General features: G+C 59.3%; 2 non-coding genes across 2 annotated transcripts; both read left to right on the top strand.

Moving 5' to 3' along the window:
- The first annotated feature begins 5,254 nt into the window (after nucleotides 1-5,254).
- Nucleotides 5,255-5,445, top strand: LOC132246862 (U2 spliceosomal RNA). The gene has a single exon (XR_009458230.1). It is a non-coding gene; the product is annotated as a U2 spliceosomal RNA (small nuclear RNA).
- Nucleotides 5,446-12,405: 6,960 nt separating this feature from the next.
- Nucleotides 12,406-12,596, top strand: LOC132246870 (U2 spliceosomal RNA). Its single transcript, XR_009458236.1, has one exon. It is a non-coding gene; the product is annotated as a U2 spliceosomal RNA (small nuclear RNA).
- The last annotated feature ends 8,309 nt before the right edge of the window (nucleotides 12,597-20,905 follow it).

Here is a 20,905-nt window from a genome sequence, read left to right as displayed (position 1 = left end):
GCAGAAAGGAGAGAAGCCCGGGAAGATCGTGATTGGCGGGAGAGTGGAAGCGGAGGTCAGAAGGTCGGAGGAGCGCTTGGAGGCCGAGGTGAGCGTTCGGCGGAGGAGGAAGGGTGGAGCGTGGTGCACCGGAGAGGGAAGGCCCAGGTGGGAGCTGGGGGGAGGAAGACCCCCGAAGAGGGAGTGCCATTGGTGGTGGAAGGAGGACGGCAGGAGCAGCCGGAGGAGGGGAAGGAGGCAGCGGGAGGAGCAGCAGTGTCAGGAGCGGCGAAAGAAGATGGAGGAGCAGGAAGGGGGACAAAATGGAGGCTGAAGGTGGTTTTGGGCCAGGAGGGCCATAATGGACTGAAGACCTTGAACCGAGTGGATTTTATGGCCTCGGTCCTCTTTTCTACTTTAAAAGTGAACCCAAGGGACGTGAGCTGTGTGGTGGCGTTCGACAACTATAGACAGTGGAATGTGACTTTTGTGGACGACAAAAACTATGGTGCTTTTTGGAAAGCCCATGGAGAGGCGGTGCAGCGTGGGGAGTTGGAGGGGTTACATTTTGAAGTTGGACAGAAGGCGCGTGAGAGGGTGTTATTTATCAAAATGTATAACGATATGTTGGAGAAGGATGAGGTGGGGTTTTGGTTAGAAGGAAGGGTCCAACGAGTGGTCTACGTGGAGCAAGTGCGAGACCGGTGGGGAATTTGGACGGGGTCGTGGAGAGCTAAGGTGGTCCTACATGAGGAGGTGGGGAACCCGGGGGCGGTGAGGCACCTGAAGTCAGTGGTGCAAATTGGACCCTATAAGGGATACTTAACGTATTACGACCAACCGAAGTTGTGTAGCAGGTGTGGGCAGGGGGGTCACCTGGCGGCCTTTTGCCAGCTAACGATATGTTTTCGTTGTAGGGGAATGGGGCATAGGGCCCAGTTTTGTAAGGAGAAGTTAACATGCAGGGGGTGTGGGCGAGAGGGGCATATACAACAGCAATGCCCCTTTTCATATGCAAGTAGAGTGCGGAGGGGGGGGAACCAGGAGGAGAATGAAAGAGATGAGGGGGTTGTGGAGGAGGAGAAGCAACAGGAGGGGGGTGAGGAAATGGTGGTGGAGGAAACACCTGTGGAGGAGTGTGATAAGGGGGAAATAGAAGAAGCGGTAAGGGGGTTGCTGGAAGAGGAAATAGAGATGGGGGAGAGAAGGGAGGGAAGGGGGGAGGAAGGGGAGGGGGGAGAGATGGTATTAAAACAATTGCGAGGTATGGTGGAACAGCTGGGGACGGAACAAACGAAGGGGAAGGACTGGGCGGAGGAGATGGAAATAATGGAGCAGGGGGGTCTGAAGAAAAGGAAAAAAGAAATGGAAGGGAAGGGGGGGAAGAAGAAATTGGGGATGGAGGAGGGTGGGAGCAACAAGACAAGGGAAAGGAAAGGGAAGGAGGGGGAAAGGAAGGGGAAGAAGGAGGGTGGATTTTTGAGTCCGGGCGCGGTGGAAAGTCTTGTGGAGACGACTGGGATACGGAGGGAAGCTGTGGAATCATCTGGGGAGTCTTCGGAGAGTGGGGGTGAGGAGGAAGGGTGAAGGGGTTGGGTGTGTCTGGGTTGGGCCACTGTAAAGAACCTAAATGGAAGGGAATTTCCGGATCGCCTCCGTAAATGTGCGGAGTATATTTTCAAGAAAGAGGTGGGAGAGGGTGGGGGAGTTCTTAAAAGCGCTTAAAGTGGATATCATCTGCCTACAAGAATGTGGGATTGGTTGGGAGGGGAATTATGGATTTTTGGGGAAAAGGTGGGAGAAGGGTCGATCGTGGTGGGCGGGGGGGGGGAGGAAATAAGGCAGCAGGTGTGGGGATTTTGGTGGATGAAGCACGGGTGAGGGTAATTGGGGTGGAAGTTTTAATTGAAGGGCGGTTGCAACACATGAGGGTGGTAATTGGGGGGGAAGAGGTGGGGATTTTCAATGTATACGCACCCGCGGTGAAGGCAGAGAGAAGGGATTTCTTCAAGAGGATGGGGATATGTGGGGGAGGGGGGGGAAAGAAGGTTTTTGTTGGGGATTTTAATTGTATTATAGAGGAAGGGGATAGGCAAGGGGGTGTGGGGGGGGGAGTATTGGACAGTACGGGGAGATGGTTGGGGAATTGGATTCGGGAGGAGGGATTGGTGGATGTTTGGAAGGGGGAGCGGGTGGGGACGAGGGTTGACCCGGGGGGAGGGAAGGTATCGAGGATTGATTTTGTTCTGATCTCGGAAGGCGTGAGGGTGGAGGGTAAGGAAGTGTTAGAAGTGGGTTTCACTGATCATAAAGTGGTGAAGGTGGATTTGCGGGTAGGGGAAGGGGGTGGAAGGGGGAGGGGAGTGTGGAAATTGAATACAAGGGTGTTGGGGGACGAAGGGGTGTGTGGGAGGTTTGGGAGGGAGTATGCGGAGTGGCAAACGACAAAGGTGTTGTTTAAGTCAAGGTGGGAGTGGTGGAGGGTCACAAAGGAAAGGATTAAGAAGTGGTTCATGCAGATGGGGAAGCGGAAAGCGTGGGAGAAAAGGAGGGAATTGTGGAGGTTGCAGGGGTGGGTGCAGAAGTTGATGAGGGAAGGGGCGGGGGGGCGGGACGTGAAGCGGGAGCTGGGGGAGGCAAAGCGGGCGGTGGAAGAGTGGTTTAGGAGGAAGGAACGGGAGAAAATGTTTTTGGCACGGGTACCGTGGGTGGGGGAGGGCGAGGAATGGGGGAAATATTTTTCTGAAAGGGTAAGGCGGGGGAAAAAGGAAGTGGGGCCGGTGATCACTGAGGAGGGGGTGTGGGTGAGGAACCAGGAAGAGGTGTTGAGGGAAGTGACGGGTTTTTATGCAGGGTTATATAAGAGAAGGGAGGTGGATGGCAGGGCAAAAGGGAGGTGGTTAGGGGAACTGGAGGAGAGGGTAGGGGGGGAGGAGGGAGAGGATTTGGAGAGGGATATGACGGAAGGGGAGGTGCGGGAAGCGTTGGGAGCAATGAAAAAGGGAAAGACACCGGGTTTGGACGGGTTACCGGTGGAATTTTACGAAAGGTTTTGGGAAGTGGTGGGGGGGGATGTGGTGGAGGTGTTTCACGAGTTGACGAAGACGGGGGTAGTGGGGGAGGGGTTTGCGGTGGGGGTGGTGGTGTTGTTATATAAGAAAGGGAGAAGGGAGGCGCTCCAAAATTGGAGGCCCATCACATTGTTAAATGTAGATTATAAGTTGTTTTCTAAGGTGCTGGCAATGCGGATGGGGAGGGTGTTGGGGAAGGTGGTGGGAGGGGATCAGGCGTGTGGGGTGGAGGGTAGAAGGATGGTAGATATTCAATGGGTGATGAGGGATATGTTGCAGTATGTAGGGGAGAGGAGATGGAAGGTGGTGGTGGGTAGTGTGGATTTTGAGAAGGCATATGATAGCTTGGAACATGGGTTTTTGTTTGGGGTTTTGGGGCAGATGGGGTTTCCGGGAAAGTTTGTGGGGTGGGTGAAGGCATTATACAAAGGAGCACGGAGCAGGGTGTTGGTGAGGGGTGTCCTGGGGGAGGAGTTTCGGGTGGAGAGAGGGGTGCGGCAAGGGTGCCCCTTGTCCCCGGGTCTATTTATATGCGGGATGGAGCCTTTGGTACAGTGGGTGAGGAGGGATGGGAGGGTGAGGGGGGTTCCGGTGCCGGGGGGGGGGGGAGGTAAAGGTGATGGCATATATGGACGATGTGGTCCTGGTGGTTAGGGATGGGGGGTCTTTGGGAAGGGTGGTGGAGGGAATCAGGGAGTATGGGGAAGTGACGGGGCTACGGGTGAACAAGGGGAAGAGTGTGTTGTTGGGGATAGGGGAATGGAGGGGTTTGGAGGAGCATGGGTGGCAGGTGGAGAGGGAGGGGGTGAAGGTGTTGGGGGTTTATATGGACGTGGGGGGAAAAGGGGAACGGGCGTGGGAGGTGGTTCGAGGGAGGGTGAAAAAGGTGGTGGGGATATGGGGTACAAGGAAATTGTCATTTCGGGGGAAGGTGAGTGTAATAAAACAATTTCTGTTGCCGATGATACTATTCGTGGCGATGGTGTACCCGCCTACCTGGCTGCAGGTGAGGCGGGTACAGAGGGAAGTTTGTTTATTTTTTGGGGGGGGAAAGACGGAGAGGGTGGCGAGGGGGGAGGTGTACAAGAGGGAGGAGTTAGGGGGGTGGGGGGTGCCGGAACTAGAAGTTTTTGTCTATGCACATTTCTGGAAGGGGGTGGTAAGGGCGGCGGGGTTGGAAGGGAGGAAAGTAGGGGAATTTTGCAGATATTGGGCGGGGAGGTTTTTGAGGAGGTTGGGTTGGTATGGGGGACGGTGGACTGCGGTGTGGGCTGGAAAGCCTGCAAAGTGGTATACAAGAGGGTGGATGTTTTTGAGGGCAAAGGGGTTGGAAGGGGTAGGGTATGAGGTGATGAGGGATGCAAAGCGGGTGATAAGGGAGATCAGGGGTAGGGATGGTATGTCGGATATAAGGGAACTATCGGGGGTGCAGGTGGCGAGGGTCTGGAAAGGGATAATTGGAAAAAAATGGAAGGGGGAACATGAAGACTTTACATGGCGGGTGGTTCGTGGGGTGATTCCGGTGAGAGCAGAGCAGAGGAAGTGGGGCCTGATAAGGTCGGCGGAGTGTCCGCGGGAGGGGTGTGGAAGGGAGGAAACGATTGTTCATGTGTTATGGGAATGTGCGTTCGCTCGACGGGTTTGGCGGAGGGTGGCGAGTTTTTGTGGGGAAATGGGATGGGGGGATTGTGTGAATTTTGAAGGGGCACTGTATGGGTTGGTAGGCTGTAGGAAGAGGGAGTGGGAGGTTAGGGTGTTATTACTTTGTGCACGCGTGGCGATTTGGAAAGTGAGGTGCTTGTGGGTGCAAAAAGGGTTGTATTTTTCATCACGGGAGTGTATTTATTTGTTGTACGCTGAATTGGGATACTATCGTAGTAGGGGAATAGGGGAATGGGAAGGGTTGGAGTGGAGGAGGCTTTTTGAGTGAGGAGAGGGATAGCTGGCAAGATGGCGGCGTAGGGTAATAAACGGGAAAGGGAATGATATGGGGAATGGGTGGATTTGGAAGGTTGGAAGGGTTGTGGATGACCGTTCCGAGTTGAGTTACTGGTTGGAGGGAGATGAAATTGGTTTTGAAGTGGTGGAAGAAATATGTGATAATTGATATTTATGTTGGAATTGAACTTGGAACGGTTAATCAAGATGTTGTTGTTACTTTGAGTTGGGATTGTAATATTTTGGTACTTTGAGTTGAGATTGTAATATTTTGGTACTTTGATAAAAAAAAAAAAAAAAAAATCTGTTCTTATCAGTTTAATCGCTGATACGTCCTCGATGTGAGGACCGACGCATTAAACGCATTTTTGGTGCCGGGAGCGGGCCTCGGAGCTTGCTCCAGCCCCTCCACGCATCGGCCCGGTATTGCAGTGCCTCCGGGCCCGGTGCCCGCTCCCCTCCCGGGGGAGCGCCGCCTTCCTCCTCTCTGGGTTCCAAAAGCAGCGGCAGCGGCAGCAGGGGCGGGGCCCCTGGGCGGCCCCAGGGGGCAGGCCCTATGCAAAGGGCTGGCTGCCGCCGCGGGGCGGGCAGCCCACTGGCAGGGGAGGGAGGGAGGGAGCGCGCGCCCTCCTGCTCGGCAGGCAGCACGGCCCCGCCGCCGCCTCCCGCCGGGGGGGAGGCCGGGGCCCCGGGCGGGGCCCCGGGGCCCGGGCCGGGGCAGGCAGGCGGGCGGGGGGTGCGGGGCGGGACCTTTTCCGCGTCGGCCTGCGAGGCCCCTTAAGACCAGACGCTGCCTTCGTCGAGCGTCGTCGTCGTCGCCGCCGCCGCCCAAAGCCAGAGCGGGCGGGCGAGCGGCGGGACGTGTGCAAGCGCAAGTCAAATGAAAGCAGTAGACGGAGACCGGGGCAAGCGGAAGGAAGGAAGGAAGGAAGGAAGGAAGGAGGCCCGAGTGGAGTCGAGCCGAGCCTGCAGCGCGATGCTGCCAGCTAGTGGAGCGACCCAAGCGCTGGCTTGCGTCCAGAGATGCTTCTCGAGCAAACCCCGGGCGGGCGGGCCGCCCTTCTCCCCTTGTACTCGGCCTCGGCTGGAGTGCTGCGGTCGCTCGGTCGGTTTTGGGCTGGCTCCACAATTCCAAAAGGACGGGCGTGACGTGGAGAAGCTGGAGAGAGTCCGTCCAGAGAAGAGCCACGCCCGCCGCGCGCGCGATCACAGGTCAGGGAAGCCGACCCTACCATGACAGGCTGAGAGCCCTGCCTGCCTGCCTGCCTGCCTGCCTGCCTGCCTGGCTGCCTGCCTGCCTGCCTGGAGAAAGCCCAGGCTCGCTCGCTCGCTCGGGGGCGGTCTGATGGCCACCTCGAAGTTGACCACCAACCAGTAGCTGGGGGAACGCGTTTGTTCCCCAGAGCGAGCGAGCGAGCGAGCCCCAAGGAAGGGAAGGGAAGGGAAGGGAGGACGACCCGGTCGAACGGTCCTCAACTAACTAACTCCTACAAGGCTGTTTCAGGCTGGACACGAGGAACAATTGCTTTCCTGTCCGAGCCCCCAAGGCAAGGTCTGTCGGGAACAGCCTGCCACCGGAGGTGGTTCGGTTCGGTTCGGTTCGGTTCGAGCGCCTGCCTCCCTTGAACCCCTTCGACAGCAAACGGGATGCTTCTCTTGCTGGGATCCACTGAGCCCAGCGGACGGACGGACTTCCTTCCTTCCTTCCGGCCGGCCGGCCCTTTGGGCAGGCGGGGCTGGACGGACTCGATGATCTTCCGAGGTCCCTTCCAGCCCGAACGTCGATGAACTCGTCGAGTCGAGGAAGGAAGGAGCGGCACGCACCTGCCCGCCCGCCCGCAGGAGAGAGAGCGAGCCAGCCAGTCGCTCAGTCGCCAGGCTCCGGGACCGGCCGCCGCCGCCGCCGGGGCCGCCCCCGGCCCTGCTCGCCGGGCCCCCTGGGCCGCCGGCCCGGGGTGCCCGCTCCCCCTCCGGCCTCGAGCAGGTTATCGCTTCTCGGCCTCTTGAAGGCTCAGATCGGGTTGGCGGACGGGCCTTGGTCCGGCCGCTGCCTGGTCGGGCCTCGAGAGGCCGGGCGCCGGGGAGGACGGAGGCGGCGGTGGCAGCGATGGCTGAGAGGAAAGCGGTGGCGTTGGCTGGTGTGACGGAGGTGGCGATGGAGGAGGGAGCAGAAAGGAGAGAAGCCCGGGAAGATCGTGATTGGCGGGAGAGTGGAAGCGGAGGTCAGAAGGTCGGAGGAGCGCTTGGAGGCCGAGGTGAGCGTTCGGCGGAGGAGGAAGGGTGGAGCGTGGTGCACCGGAGAGGGAAGGCCCAGGTGGGAGCTGGGGGGAGGAAGACCCCCGAAGAGGGAGTGCCATTGGTGGTGGAAGGAGGACGGCAGGAGCAGCCGGAGGAGGGGAAGGAGGCAGCGGGAGGAGCAGCAGTGTCAGGAGCGGCGAAAGAAGATGGAGGAGCAGGAAGGGGGACAAAATGGAGGCTGAAGGTGGTTTTGGGCCAGGAGGGCCATAATGGACTGAAGACCTTGAACCGAGTGGATTTTATGGCCTCGGTCCTCTTTTCTACTTTAAAAGTGAACCCAAGGGACGTGAGCTGTGTGGTGGCGTTCGACAACTATAGACAGTGGAATGTGACTTTTGTGGACGACAAAAACTATGGTGCTTTTTGGAAAGCCCATGGAGAGGCGGTGCAGCGTGGGGAGTTGGAGGGGTTACATTTTGAAGTTGGACAGAAGGCGCGTGAGAGGGTGTTATTTATCAAAATGTATAACGATATGTTGGAGAAGGATGAGGTGGGGTTTTGGTTAGAAGGAAGGGTCCAACGAGTGGTCTACGTGGAGCAAGTGCGAGACCGGTGGGGAATTTGGACGGGGTCGTGGAGAGCTAAGGTGGTCCTACATGAGGAGGTGGGGAACCCGGGGGCGGTGAGGCACCTGAAGTCAGTGGTGCAAATTGGACCCTATAAGGGATACTTAACGTATTACGACCAACCGAAGTTGTGTAGCAGGTGTGGGCAGGGGGGTCACCTGGCGGCCTTTTGCCAGCTAACGATATGTTTTCGTTGTAGGGGAATGGGGCATAGGGCCCAGTTTTGTAAGGAGAAGTTAACATGCAGGGGGTGTGGGCGAGAGGGGCATATACAACAGCAATGCCCCTTTTCATATGCAAGTAGAGTGCGGAGGGGGGGGAACCAGGAGGAGAATGAAAGAGATGAGGGGGTTGTGGAGGAGGAGAAGCAACAGGAGGGGGGTGAGGAAATGGTGGTGGAGGAAACACCTGTGGAGGAGTGTGATAAGGGGGAAATAGAAGAAGCGGTAAGGGGGTTGCTGGAAGAGGAAATAGAGATGGGGGAGAGAAGGGAGGGAAGGGGGGAGGAAGGGGAGGGGGGAGAGATGGTATTAAAACAATTGCGAGGTATGGTGGAACAGCTGGGGACGGAACTAAACGAAGGGGAAGGACTGGGCGGAGGAGATGGAAATAATGGAGCAGGGGGGTCTGAAGAAAGGAAAAAAGAAATGGAAGGGAAGGGGGGGAAGAAGAAATTGGGGATGGAGGAGGGTGGGAGCAACAAGACAAGGGAAAGGAAAGGGAAGGAGGGGGAAAGGAAGGGGAAGAAGGAGGGTGGATTTTTGAGTCCGGGCGCGGTGGAAAGTCTTGTGGAGACGACTGGGATACGGAGGGAAGCTGTGGAATCATCTGGGGAGTCTTCGGAGAGTGGGGGTGAGGAGGAAGGGTGAAGGGGTTGGGTGTGTCTGGGTTGGGCCACTGTAAAGAACCTAAATGGAAGGGAATTTCGGATCGCCTCCGTAAATGTGCGGAGTATATTTTCAAGAAAGAGGTGGGAGAGGGTGGGGGAGTTCTTAAAAGCGCTTAAAGTGGATATCATCTGCCTACAAGAATGTGGGATTGGTTGGAGGGGAATTATGGATTTTTGGGGAAAAGGTGGAGAAGGGTCGATCGTGGTGGGCGGGGGGGGGGAGGAAATAAGGCAGCAGGTGTGGGGATTTTGGTGGATGAAGCACGGGTGAGGGTAATTGGGGTGGAAGTTTTAATTGAAGGGCGGTTGCAACACATGAGGGTGGTAATTGGGGGGGAAGAGGTGGGGATTTTCAATGTATACGCACCCGCGGTGAAGGCAGAGAGAAGGGATTTCTTCAAGAGGATGGGGATATGTGGGGGAGGGGGGGGAAAGAAGGTTTTTGTTGGGGATTTTAATTGTATTATAGAGGAAGGGGATAGGCAAGGGGGTGTGGGGGGGGGAGTATTGGACAGTACGGGGAGATGGTTGGGGAATTGGATTCGGGAGGAGGGATTGGTGGATGTTTGGAAGGGGGAGCGGGTGGGGACGAGGGTTGACCCGGGGGGAGGGAAGGTATCGAGGATTGATTTTGTTCTGATCTCGGAAGGCGTGAGGGTGGAGGGTAAGGAAGTGTTAGAAGTGGGTTTCACTGATCATAAAGTGGTGAAGGTGGATTTGCGGGTAGGGGAAGGGGGTGGAAGGGGGAGGGGAGTGTGGAAATTGAATACAAGGGTGTTGGGGGACGAAGGGGTGTGTGGGAGGTTTGGGAGGGAGTATGCGGAGTGGCAAACGACAAAGGTGTTGTTTAAGTCAAGGTGGGAGTGGTGGAGGGTCACAAAGGAAAGGATTAAGAAGTGGTTCATGCAGATGGGGAAGCGGAAAGCGTGGGAGAAAAGGAGGGAATTGTGGAGGTTGCAGGGGTGGGTGCAGAAGTTGATGAGGGAAGGGGCGGGGGGGCGGGACGTGAAGCGGGAGCTGGGGGAGGCAAAGCGGGCGGTGGAAGAGTGGTTTAGGAGGAAGGAACGGGAGAAAATGTTTTTGGCACGGGTACCGTGGGTGGGGGAGGGCGAGGAATGGGGGAAATATTTTTCTGAAAGGGTAAGGCGGGGGAAAAAGGAAGTGGGGCCGGTGATCACTGAGGAGGGGGTGTGGGTGAGGAACCAGGAAGAGGTGTTGAGGGAAGTGACGGGTTTTTATGCAGGGTTATATAAGAGAAGGGAGGTGGATGGCAGGGCAAAAGGGAGGTGGTTAGGGGAACTGGAGGAGAGGGTAGGGGGGGAGGAGGGAGAGGATTTGGAGAGGGATATGACGGAAGGGGAGGTGCGGGAAGCGTTGGGAGCAATGAAAAAGGGAAAGACACCGGGTTTGGACGGGTTACCGGTGGAATTTTACGAAAGGTTTTGGGAAGTGGTGGGGGGGGATGTGGTGGAGGTGTTTCACGAGTTGACGAAGACGGGGGTAGTGGGGGAGGGGTTTGCGGTGGGGGTGGTGGTGTTGTTATATAAGAAAGGGAGAAGGGAGGCGCTCCAAAATTGGAGGCCCATCACATTGTTAAATGTAGATTATAAGTTGTTTTCTAAGGTGCTGGCAATGCGGATGGGGAGGGTGTTGGGGAAGGTGGTGGGAGGGGATCAGGCGTGTGGGGTGGAGGGTAGAAGGATGGTAGATATTCAATGGGTGATGAGGGATATGTTGCAGTATGTAGGGGAGAGGAGATGGAAGGTGGTGGTGGGTAGTGTGGATTTTGAGAAGGCATATGATAGCTTGGAACATGGGTTTTTGTTTGGGGTTTTGGGGCAGATGGGGTTTCCGGGAAAGTTTGTGGGGTGGGTGAAGGCATTATACAAAGGAGCACGGAGCAGGGTGTTGGTGAGGGGTGTCCTGGGGGAGGAGTTTCGGGTGGAGAGAGGGGTGCGGCAAGGGTGCCCCTTGTCCCCGGGTCTATTTATATGCGGGATGGAGCCTTTGGTACAGTGGGTGAGGAGGGATGGGAGGGTGAGGGGGGTTCCGGTGCCGGGGGGGGGGGAGGTAAAGGTGATGGCATATATGGACGATGTGGTCCTGGTGGTTAGGGATGGGGGGTCTTTGGGAAGGGTGGTGGAGGGAATCAGGGAGTATGGGGAAGTGACGGGGCTACGGGTGAACAAGGGGAAGAGTGTGTTGTTGGGGATAGGGGAATGGAGGGGTTTGGAGGAGCATGGGTGGCAGGTGGAGAGGGAGGGGGTGAAGGTGTTGGGGGTTTATATGGACGTGGGGGGAAAAGGGGAACGGGCGTGGGAGGTGGTTCGAGGGAGGGTGAAAAAGGTGGTGGGGATATGGGGTACAAGGAAATTGTCATTTCGGGGGAAGGTGAGTGTAATAAAACAATTTCTGTTGCCGATGATACTATTCGTGGCGATGGTGTACCCGCCTACCTGGCTGCAGGTGAGGCGGGTACAGAGGGAAGTTTGTTTATTTTTTGGGGGGGGAAAGACGGAGAGGGTGGCGAGGGGGGAGGTGTACAAGAGGGAGGAGTTAGGGGGGTGGGGGGTGCCGGAACTAGAAGTTTTTGTCTATGCACATTTCTGGAAGGGGGTGGTAAGGGCGGCGGGGTTGGAAGGGAGGAAAGTAGGGGAATTTTGCAGATATTGGGCGGGGAGGTTTTTGAGGAGGTTGGGTTGGTATGGGGGACGGTGGACTGCGGTGTGGGCTGGAAAGCCTGCAAAGTGGTATACAAGAGGGTGGATGTTTTTGAGGGCAAAGGGGTTGGAAGGGGTAGGGTATGAGGTGATGAGGGATGCAAAGCGGGTGATAAGGGAGATCAGGGGTAGGGATGGTATGTCGGATATAAGGGAACTATCGGGGGTGCAGGTGGCGAGGGTCTGGAAAGGGATAATTGGAAAAAAATGGAAGGGGGAACATGAAGACTTTACATGGCGGGTGGTTCGTGGGGTGATTCCGGTGAGAGCAGAGCAGAGGAAGTGGGGCCTGATAAGGTCGGCGGAGTGTCCGCGGGAGGGGTGTGGAAGGGAGGAAACGATTGTTCATGTGTTATGGGAATGTGCGTTCGCTCGACGGGTTTGGCGGAGGGTGGCGAGTTTTTGTGGGGAAATGGGATGGGGGGATTGTGTGAATTTTGAAGGGGCACTGTATGGGTTGGTAGGCTGTAGGAAGAGGGAGTGGGAGGTTAGGGTGTTATTACTTTGTGCACGCGTGGCGATTTGGAAAGTGAGGTGCTTGTGGGTGCAAAAAGGGTTGTATTTTTCATCACGGGAGTGTATTTATTTGTTGTACGCTGAATTGGGATACTATCGTAGTAGGGGAATAGGGGAATGGGAAGGGTTGGAGTGGAGGAGGCTTTTTGAGTGAGGAGAGGGATAGCTGGCAAGATGGCGGCGTAGGGTAATAAACGGGAAAGGGAATGATATGGGGAATGGGTGGATTTGGAAGGTTGGAAGGGTTGTGGATGACCGTTCCGAGTTGAGTTACTGGTTGGAGGGAGATGAAATTGGTTTTGAAGTGGTGGAAGAAATATGTGATAATTGATATTTATGTTGGAATTGAACTTGGAACGGTTAATCAAGATGTTGTTGTTACTTTGAGTTGGGATTGTAATATTTTGGTACTTTGAGTTGAGATTGTAATATTTTGGTACTTTGATAAAAAAAAAAAAAAAAAAATCTGTTCTTATCAGTTTAATCGCTGATACGTCCTCGATGTGAGGACCGACGCATTAAACGCATTTTTGGTGCCGGGAGCGGGCCTCGGAGCTTGCTCCAGCCCCTCCACGCATCGGCCCGGTATTGCAGTGCCTCCGGGCCCGGTGCCCGCTCCCCTCCCGGGGGAGCGCCGCCTTCCTCCTCTCTGGGTTCCAAAAGCAGCGGCAGCGGCAGCAGGGGCGGGGCCCCTGGGCGGCCCCAGGGGGCAGGCCCTATGCAAAGGGCTGGCTGCCGCCGCGGGGCGGGCAGCCCACTGGCAGGGGAGGGAGGGAGGGAGCGCGCGCCCTCCTGCTCGGCAGGCAGCACGGCCCCGCCGCCGCCTCCCGCCGGGGGGGAGGCCGGGGCCCCGGGCGGGGCCCCGGGGCCCGGGCCGGGGCAGGCAGGCGGGCGGGGGGTGCGGGGCGGGACCTTTTCCGCGTCGGCCTGCGAGGCCCCTTAAGACCAGACGCTGCCTTCGTTGAGCGTCGTCGTCGTCGCCGCCGCCGCCCAAAGCCAGAGCGGGCGGGCGAGCGGCGGGACGTGTGCAAGCGCAAGTCAAATGAAAGCAGTAGACGGAGACCGGGGCAAGCGGAAGGAAGGAAGGAAGGAAGGAAGGAAGGAAGGAAGGAAGGAAGGACTTTGACTTTTGACAACTTTATTTCACAAAAGATCGGGTACAGAAAGCAAAAAAACCATCAAACCACACCAAAGAGAAACCATTCCCGGACGTTCAGAACATCACACCGTGACAAACACCTTCGCAGTAATACACATCGTGTCTAACATGCTATTTATGTATATAGCCCTCGAGAAACGAACAATTCCACCCTTCCCTGTCCCATAGTACACGTACAAAACCCTTCTTCTTCTCACCCCGAGAAAATAAACAACAGCAGCCTGGTGAGGGCCCAGGGCACGGCACAAGCCGGAAGCCACAGTCCGCCACCGCGCCCGCCCGGTCGCCCAGACCGGTCACGACATCAGAGCGCGTATTTGAGACGGCCGTCCTCCACGTGGCACAGCGCTCCCTCAAGGGCCCAGAGTGCCTCGAAGGCGGGCACCCCCCGCCGGAGCACAGCGTGCTCAAACTCCAGCGAGAGGCGCGCCCGCACTAGGAGGCCAAAGAGCCGCGGGGCATCGTCTGAGCCGGTGCCGGCAAGCCGGTTACGGCGGCTCTTGAGGACGGCCATCTTGGCCTGGCCCAGCAAAAAGTTGGCCAGGCAGATGGCGCCCCGCTCGGCCGCCCGGTACGGGTAGGAGCATATGTAGGTGGTCTCTGAGAGGCTCCTGCCCAGCGCCCGCAGCGGCAGCTCGAGGGTGGCAAAGAGCGGCCGCAGGCGGGGACAGTCCAGGAAGGCGTGAAAGAGATCCTCCTCCACGCCCCCAGGGCAGAAGGGGCAGGCCGTCGAAGCGGCTGGGTCAAAGTGGGACGCAAACGAGCCAGTGGCTAGGATGCCGTGCAGCAACCGCCACTGCAGGTCGCCAGTCTTCTTGGCGGTCGGCGGCTTATACAATGTGCGCCACGCCGGGTGGGCCGGTGGGGAAGCCGGTGGCCCCAGGCGCCGTCGCCACGGTGTATCGGGGCGTCCCGCCAGCACCTGAGCATGGCGGACACAGACCACCCAGGCATACAAGCTTCTACGCGATAGAGAAGCAAAGGGACAACCCGTGTCACTATCGGGAGGCATGGGGAGCCGCAACAGAGTGCCCGGCCCACCGGCCAACTCCGCGGCCACAGCCGGGGTGACCGGCAGCGAAGGGAAAGCCTCGCTCGCGGCATCCGCGGCCCGCGGGATCTGGCGCGCACGGAGATGTTCGTCCAAGGCGGCCGCCGCCACCGGCGGGAGGGCGGCGCGGATGTCACGCAGGAGATGACCCATGGTGCGGATGGAGCGCACGCCCAGCCGTGCGGCCAGCGCCTCGGGCGAGAGCCAGGCTGACCGAGCGGGGTCCAGGAGATGGTGCAGGCGGAGGACACGCGCCTGGATAAGGGTGGCCGTGAGGCTGGCAGAGGCCAGGCTCGGCACGGAGCCCCACAGGGCTGAGTTGTGCACCAGAGGCTCCCTCAGCAGCTGCGGGAAACACAGTGTCCGGGCTCGAGGCTGGAGGCGGAAGGCGACCTGCCAGGCTCGTACCACGCTGCGATAAAAGGCCGGAAGCACCGCCCAGTTCAGGAGCGTGGGTGTCAACAAAAAGAGCTCCCGGTCAAAGCCAAGGGCGCCGACCCTCTGTAGGAACCGGCACGCCAGTTGTTGCCATGGCAGCTGCTCCTCACTGTAAAGCAGTCGCTGAAGGGCCTGCAGGCGGAAGGCCGCCACCCTGCTGGCCAGGTCAACCAGACCCTGGCCCCCCTCGGCAACAGGCAGGTGAAGGACGGCTCGTGGGAGCCAGTGGCGCCCATCCCAGAAGAAGTCCACCAGGTTGCGCTGGAGTCTCTCCAGGAGATCCGGTGGGGGGTCGAGCACGGCGCACCGGTGCCACAAGGTCGCTGCCGCCAGGTTGTTGATGACAAGGACGCGCCCCCGGTAGGAAAGGCTGGGCAGGCGCCAGCGCCACCGCTGCAGGCGGGCCTCCACCCCCTCCTCGAGGTCGTCCCAGTTACGCGCCATGAAGGCCGGTGGCCCCAGGAACACGCCCAAGATCTTGAGGCCCTCGCGGCGCCATGTGAGCCCCCCCGGCAAGTCCGGGGGGAGCGTGCCAGTCCATGCGCCAAGCAACAAAGTATCGCTCTTGGCCCAGTTGATGCGGGCGGAGGAGGCGCGCTCATAGGCACGCTGGCAATCCGCCAGGGCCCGCACGTCTTCCTGAGTGTTGAGGAAGACGGTGACATCATCCGCATATGCCGACAGCCGGAGACGAGGCCTAGCGGACGGGCCGCTGGCCACTGGCAGGGCCACACCACTCAGGCGGCGTCGCAGCGTGTGCAGCAGCGGCTCGATGGCCAGGGAGTAGAGCATGCCCGACAGCGGACACCCCTGACGAATGCCCCTGCGTGCGGGGAACGGAGCACACAGCACACCGTTCACCTTGAGCAGGCTGGAAATGTCTCGGTACAAGACCCGGAGGGCCCCGGTGAAGAGGGGCCCAAAACCAAAGGCCTCCAGAGTCTGGAAGAGATAGGCGTGGCCCACCCGGTCAAAGGCCTTCTCCTGGTCTAGAGAGATGAGGCCGATATCGAGGCCAAAGAGCTCGCTAGCCGTGAGCAGGTCCCGCAGCAGGAACAGGTTGTCTTGAATGGTCCTGCCCGGCACGCAGTAGCTCTGCTCGGGCCCGGTGAGAGAGGCCATGACCGCGCGGAGGCGGGTGGCCAACGCTTTGGCCAGGATCTTATAGTCCGCGCACAGCAGGGAGACCGGCCGCCAGTTCTTCATGTAGCCCAGGTCTCCCTTCTTGGGCAGCAGGGTCAGCACCGCTCGGCGGCAGCTGATCGGCAAGACCTTGTCGGCGAGGCTCTCCTGGAAAACGCACAGGAGGCTGGGGCCGAGGAGAGGCCAGAAGGTCTTGTAAAACTCAGCAGGCAACCCATCGAGGCCCGGGGCTTTGCCGGAGGCGAGGCCGGCCGTGGCGGCCGCCAGCTCCTCCAGGGACAAGTCCCGCTCAAGCTCTCCGGCCTCCAGGGCATCGAGATGTGGTAGGCCCTCGTGGAGTTCCCGCGTGGCCTCGGGGCACGACGGCTCGGCCGCAAACAGGTCACGATAGAAGGTGACGGCATGTTCGCGTATTTCGCCGGGCTCTGTAATGACCCGGCCCTCAGGAGTCTTGAGATGGTCCAAGACTTTGCTCGCTGCCCTCCGCCGCTCCAGGTTGAAAAAGAAGCGGGTCGGGGCGTCAGTTTCCGCCAGTTCCTGGCAACGGGCGCGGATCCTCGCGCCGCGGGCCGCGCTCTCCGCCAGGTCGCGCAGACATCTCCTGCGGAACCGGAGGCTCTCGCTCAGTGCCGCGTCGCTGCCAGCGGCCAGCAGAGCAGCCTCGAGCTCCGCCACGTCCTCCTCCAACTCCCGGATACGTCGGCGCGTCTCGTTCGCGGCCAGCTGGGTGTACTGCTGGCAAAAGGCTCGGATCTGTACCTTGCCCACGTCCCACCACAGCTTCCAGGAGGAGTGGCTCGATCTCGCAGCTTCCCAGCTCCTCCAGAAGTGGGCAAAGCAGTCCCGGAAATAGGAGTCCTGAAGCAGGCTGACGTTGAAACACCAATAAGGTGCCCGCGCACAGGCTCTCCCCGGCAGGCTCAGTTCACTGAAGGCTAGGTCATGATCTGACAGACCCGAGGGAACGATGCAGCTGCTGCGCAGGAGTGGCAGGTGGTGCCTGGTGACATAAAGGCGGTCGAGGCGAGCCATGGTGACACCACCGGCACCCATCCTGGCCCAGGTGTACTGGCGCGCATCAGGATGCAGGGCTCGCCAGATGTCCACGAGGTCTGCCCCCTCCAAGGCAGATTGCAGCTTGCGAGCGGAGGGCAGGTGGGGTTCAGGCCCTGTGCGGTCGAGGCGCGGGGCAGTGGTGCAGTTGAAATCCCCACCGAGGAGGAGCAGGTCATCATCCTCGCTAGCATCGCGCAGGAGGGCAGCCAAGGTCTCGAAGAAAACGACCCTCTCCTGACCATCGGAAGGCGCGTAGACGTTGATGAGCAGCAGGCGGTGCTGTGCGAGGGTGACGCGGACGGTCAGCAGGCGGCCGGGGATGACCTCCTTCGGCACCGCCGCGTCAAGCTGCAGCTGTGGTGATAAGAGAGTCGCGACCCCAGCGCTAAGGTTGGTGCCATGGCTCAGGAACACCTGTCCTCGCCAGGCAGCCCGCCAGGCCGCCTGGTTGAATCTGTCAGAGTGCGTCTCTTGAAGGAAGGCGACGGCCAGTCTCTTCTGTCGCAGGAGCTCCAGGACGGCTTCGCGCTTCACCGAGTCTCGACAGCCGTTGATGTTGAAGGTGCCAATGATTGTGTCTGCCATGGATGTGGGTGTGGGAGAGGAAGAGCAAAGCAAGGTACGGGTGGAAGAACGAGCACCCAAGAGCAGAGCAAGGCAGTACAGACAGGTCAAGGAAGGCCTACTGTGCCCTACTCTAGTCGAGGGACCCGCCCAAGTCCCACTCAACTCTCACCCTCTGGGCAAGCTTCTCCAAACGGTAAGCCATCTGGCGTGTGCCCAGATCCCGCTGCATGAGCTTGGCAGCTGCCCTGGCACCCTTTACGAACACTTTGGGGTCTGTGCACCACTGAGTGATGCGTCCTGCTACGTTCCTCTGCCCCTTAGTTAACTTCAAGAAGGACAGGAGTCCCCCATAGTCTGGAGGGACCCAGGGGGGCTCCGCCAGCTTGGGGTGGATGTTGCCTAAGGAAGAGCGTCGAGTCCGCACCCCCGGCGGGAGCTCGTCCGCAACCGCAGCATCGACACCCTCGATGTCTAGACACATCAGCCGCCTCTCATCGTCCGAGTCAAGGACCGGCTCCACGAGGGCATTCCCTGTCTTCCTGGGGGGGGAGAGGCCATCCCGCTCACGACGCCTCTTGCGAGACTCAGTGAGCTGGACCTCCATCTCGTCAACTTCTCCATCTAATCCACCAGGCTGGGGCATGACCAAGGGGGTAGCAGACTCTCCCGCCACCCCCGAGGCCAGGCCACCAGAAGAGAGGCATTCGCCACCATCCCCGCCGCCGCCCGACTCCGGAGGCTGGGGGACAGGCGAGGGGAGAGGGACCCCTGAAGCCCCCTCCCCCTCCGCTAAGTCTGCCCCGCCGACAGCTACATCCAACGGGGTGGGTGGTATGGCAGCCAGAGCGGGGCCAGGCTCTCTAGTGGGGGGTCCCTCAGCACTGGCCGAGGAGGGCAGGGCATCCTGAGAGGCCCCCTTCATCTTCCTCTCTTTGTCCTCCTTCTTCTTCTTCTTGGTGGTAGTGGGCAGCTGCCCCTGTGCTGGGGACGGGCCAGACTGCCCTGCCCCCCCAGCCGGCGGGGCCCCCGCACTGAGGGCAGGGGGCGCCACAGACGGGGGAGGCGGCGGCGGGGTCTGGGTAGTAGCACCAGCCTCTCCACTGGACGATGGTTTCACACCAGAGCCCCCTCGTCCCCTGAGATGGAGTAGGGGTGGAAGGACGCTGGGAGGAAGAGCTCCCTGCTTCCCTGGGCCTGCCGCGTGTCCCAGAAGTCGACACGCCGTCTCTCGGCTCTGCCGCAGGTGGCGATGGTCCGGCCGCCTTGCCCTGAGGGCACTGAGCAGCCAGGTGGGAGGAGCCGCCGCACTTAAAACACGTAGTCTCTCCCACAGACAAATAGATAATATACCTCCGACCCTCGAGCGTGAAGCTCAGGGAGCGAGGTAGAGACTGGGGGCCCTCCTTGAGGAGCATAAAGACCTGCCTCCGAAAAGACAGGACGTGCTTCCGCTGAGGGTCCTTGCCTCCCATCGGCAGCCGGCGAAAAGGACTCGTAAGAACTCCATAGGCCTCGAGTCCCCTGGCCAGCTCCCGATCAGAAACATGTGGTGGGATGTTAGAGATCACCACCCTCACTGCCTGAGTCTCTAGGGGCGTGACAGGGTAGTGGATGCCCGCAATGTCTAGGCCCTCAGCACACACCCTGTCAACCAAGGCAGGCGTGCTCAAATAAATCATCGGGACCGTGTTCACACGACCCGCATAGCGGATCGTACGCCATCCCAGGAGCGCAGCCAGAGCCTCCATGCAAACCTCAAGCCCCACATGGAGAGGGCATGAACCCTCAGGCCATGCGTCAGCGGGAGGTCCCGAGAGACATCCTCATGCCAACTGCCAGGTGTAGGAGCAGCCATCCTCACTAGGACAGGGTTAAACTGCAAAGCAAAAAAAACTAAGGGACATGAAAAGAAAACTTAAACACAGGAGCTCAAGGCCAAGCTCCCGGGAATGCGGCCAAAACAGAAAGTGAAGATAAGCCACTGAAAGGGAGGGAGGGATTTGGGGGGTGAAGGAAAAAAAAAAAGCGTGGATAGAACAAAATAAGAGGGGGGGGGGGAAATGCACCCCTCAAGCGGCAAATGATAATAGAGAGCTCCCCACAAAGGGGGAGGAGGGTGGGGGGGGAAAAAAGCGGCAGGGGAAGGAGGGGGGGGGGTTAAAACAGCAAAAGAAAAAAGAAAAGGAAAACTAAGGGGTGAGGGGGGGATGGAGGGTTAATTAAGAGCACCTCTGGAAGGCAGGCTAATGGAAAAGGTAACTCCCCGTAACAAGCAGACAGAAAAAAGAGAAAGAGAGGGAAAGAGACAGTAAAAGAGAAGGCTGCGAGAAGCGTCTCACAGACAAAGAAACCGGAAGCAGAGGGGGAGGGAAGAGAGAGGAGAGAAAAGTGGGGGTAAAAGCTGCAAAAAAGCAAGAAAAGAGTCAGAGAGCGAAATAAACAGAGGCTAGAGACCTTTAGAGAGGTGGGAGTGAAGCAAGAAAAGAGATAGGAAGCCGGGGAGTCTTACGCTCGGGATCGCCCCACGCAGCTCCAAGCGAGCCTGGTCCGAAGCGTCCAAAGCGGAAGGAAGGAAGGAAGGAAGGAAGGAAGGAGGCCCGAGTGGAGTCGAGCCGAGCCTGCAGCGCGATGCTGCCAGCTAGTGGAGCGACCCAAGCGCTGGCTTGCGTCCAGAGATGCTTCTCGAGCAAACCCCGGGCGGGCGGGCCGCCCTTCTCCCCTTGTACTCGGCCTCGGCTGGAGTGCTGCGGTCGCTCGGTCGGTTTTGGGCTGGCTCCACAATTCCAAAAGGACGGGCGTGACGTGGAGAAGCTGGAGAGAGTCCGTCCAGAGAAGAGCCACGCCCGCCGCGCGCGCGATCACAGGTCAGGGAAGCCGACCCTACCATGACAGGCTGAGAGCCCTGCCTGCCTGCCTGCCTGCCTGCCTGCCTGCCTGGCTGCCTGCCTGCCTGCCTGGAGAAAGCCCAGGCTCGCTCGCTCGCTCGGGGGCGGTCTGATGGCCACCTCGAAGTTGACCACCAACCAGTAGCTGGGGGAACGCGTTTGTTCCCCAGAGCGAGCGAGCGAGCGAGCCCCAAGGAAGGGAAGGGAAGGGAAGGGAGGACGACCCGGTCGAACGGTCCTCAACTAACTAACTCCTACAAGGCTGTTTCAGGCTGGACACGAGGAACAATTGCTTTCCTGTCCGAGCCCCCAAGGCAAGGTCTGTCGGGAACAGCCTGCCACCGGAGGTGGTTCGGTTCGGTTCGGTTCGGTTCGAGCGCCTGCCTCCCTTGAACCCCTTCGACAGCAAACGGGATGCTTCTCTTGCTGGGATCCACTGAGCCCAGCGGACGGACGGACTTCCTTCCTTCCTTCCGGCCGGCCGGCCCTTTGGGCAGGCGGGGCTGGACGGACTCGATGATCTTCCGAGGTCCCTTCCAGCCCGAACGTCGATGAACTCGTCGAGTCGAGGAAGGAAGGAGCGGCACGCACCTGCCCGCCCGCCCGCAGGAGAGAGAGCGAGCCAGCCA

This window comes from Alligator mississippiensis, unplaced genomic scaffold, assembly GCF_030867095.1.
Source record: "Alligator mississippiensis isolate rAllMis1 unplaced genomic scaffold, rAllMis1 scaffold_110, whole genome shotgun sequence".
In the NCBI taxonomy this organism is placed as follows: Eukaryota; Metazoa; Chordata; order Crocodylia; family Alligatoridae; genus Alligator; species Alligator mississippiensis.
The sequence above is the reverse complement of the archived record's forward strand: the minus strand, read 5'-3'. Positions and strand labels throughout refer to the sequence as shown.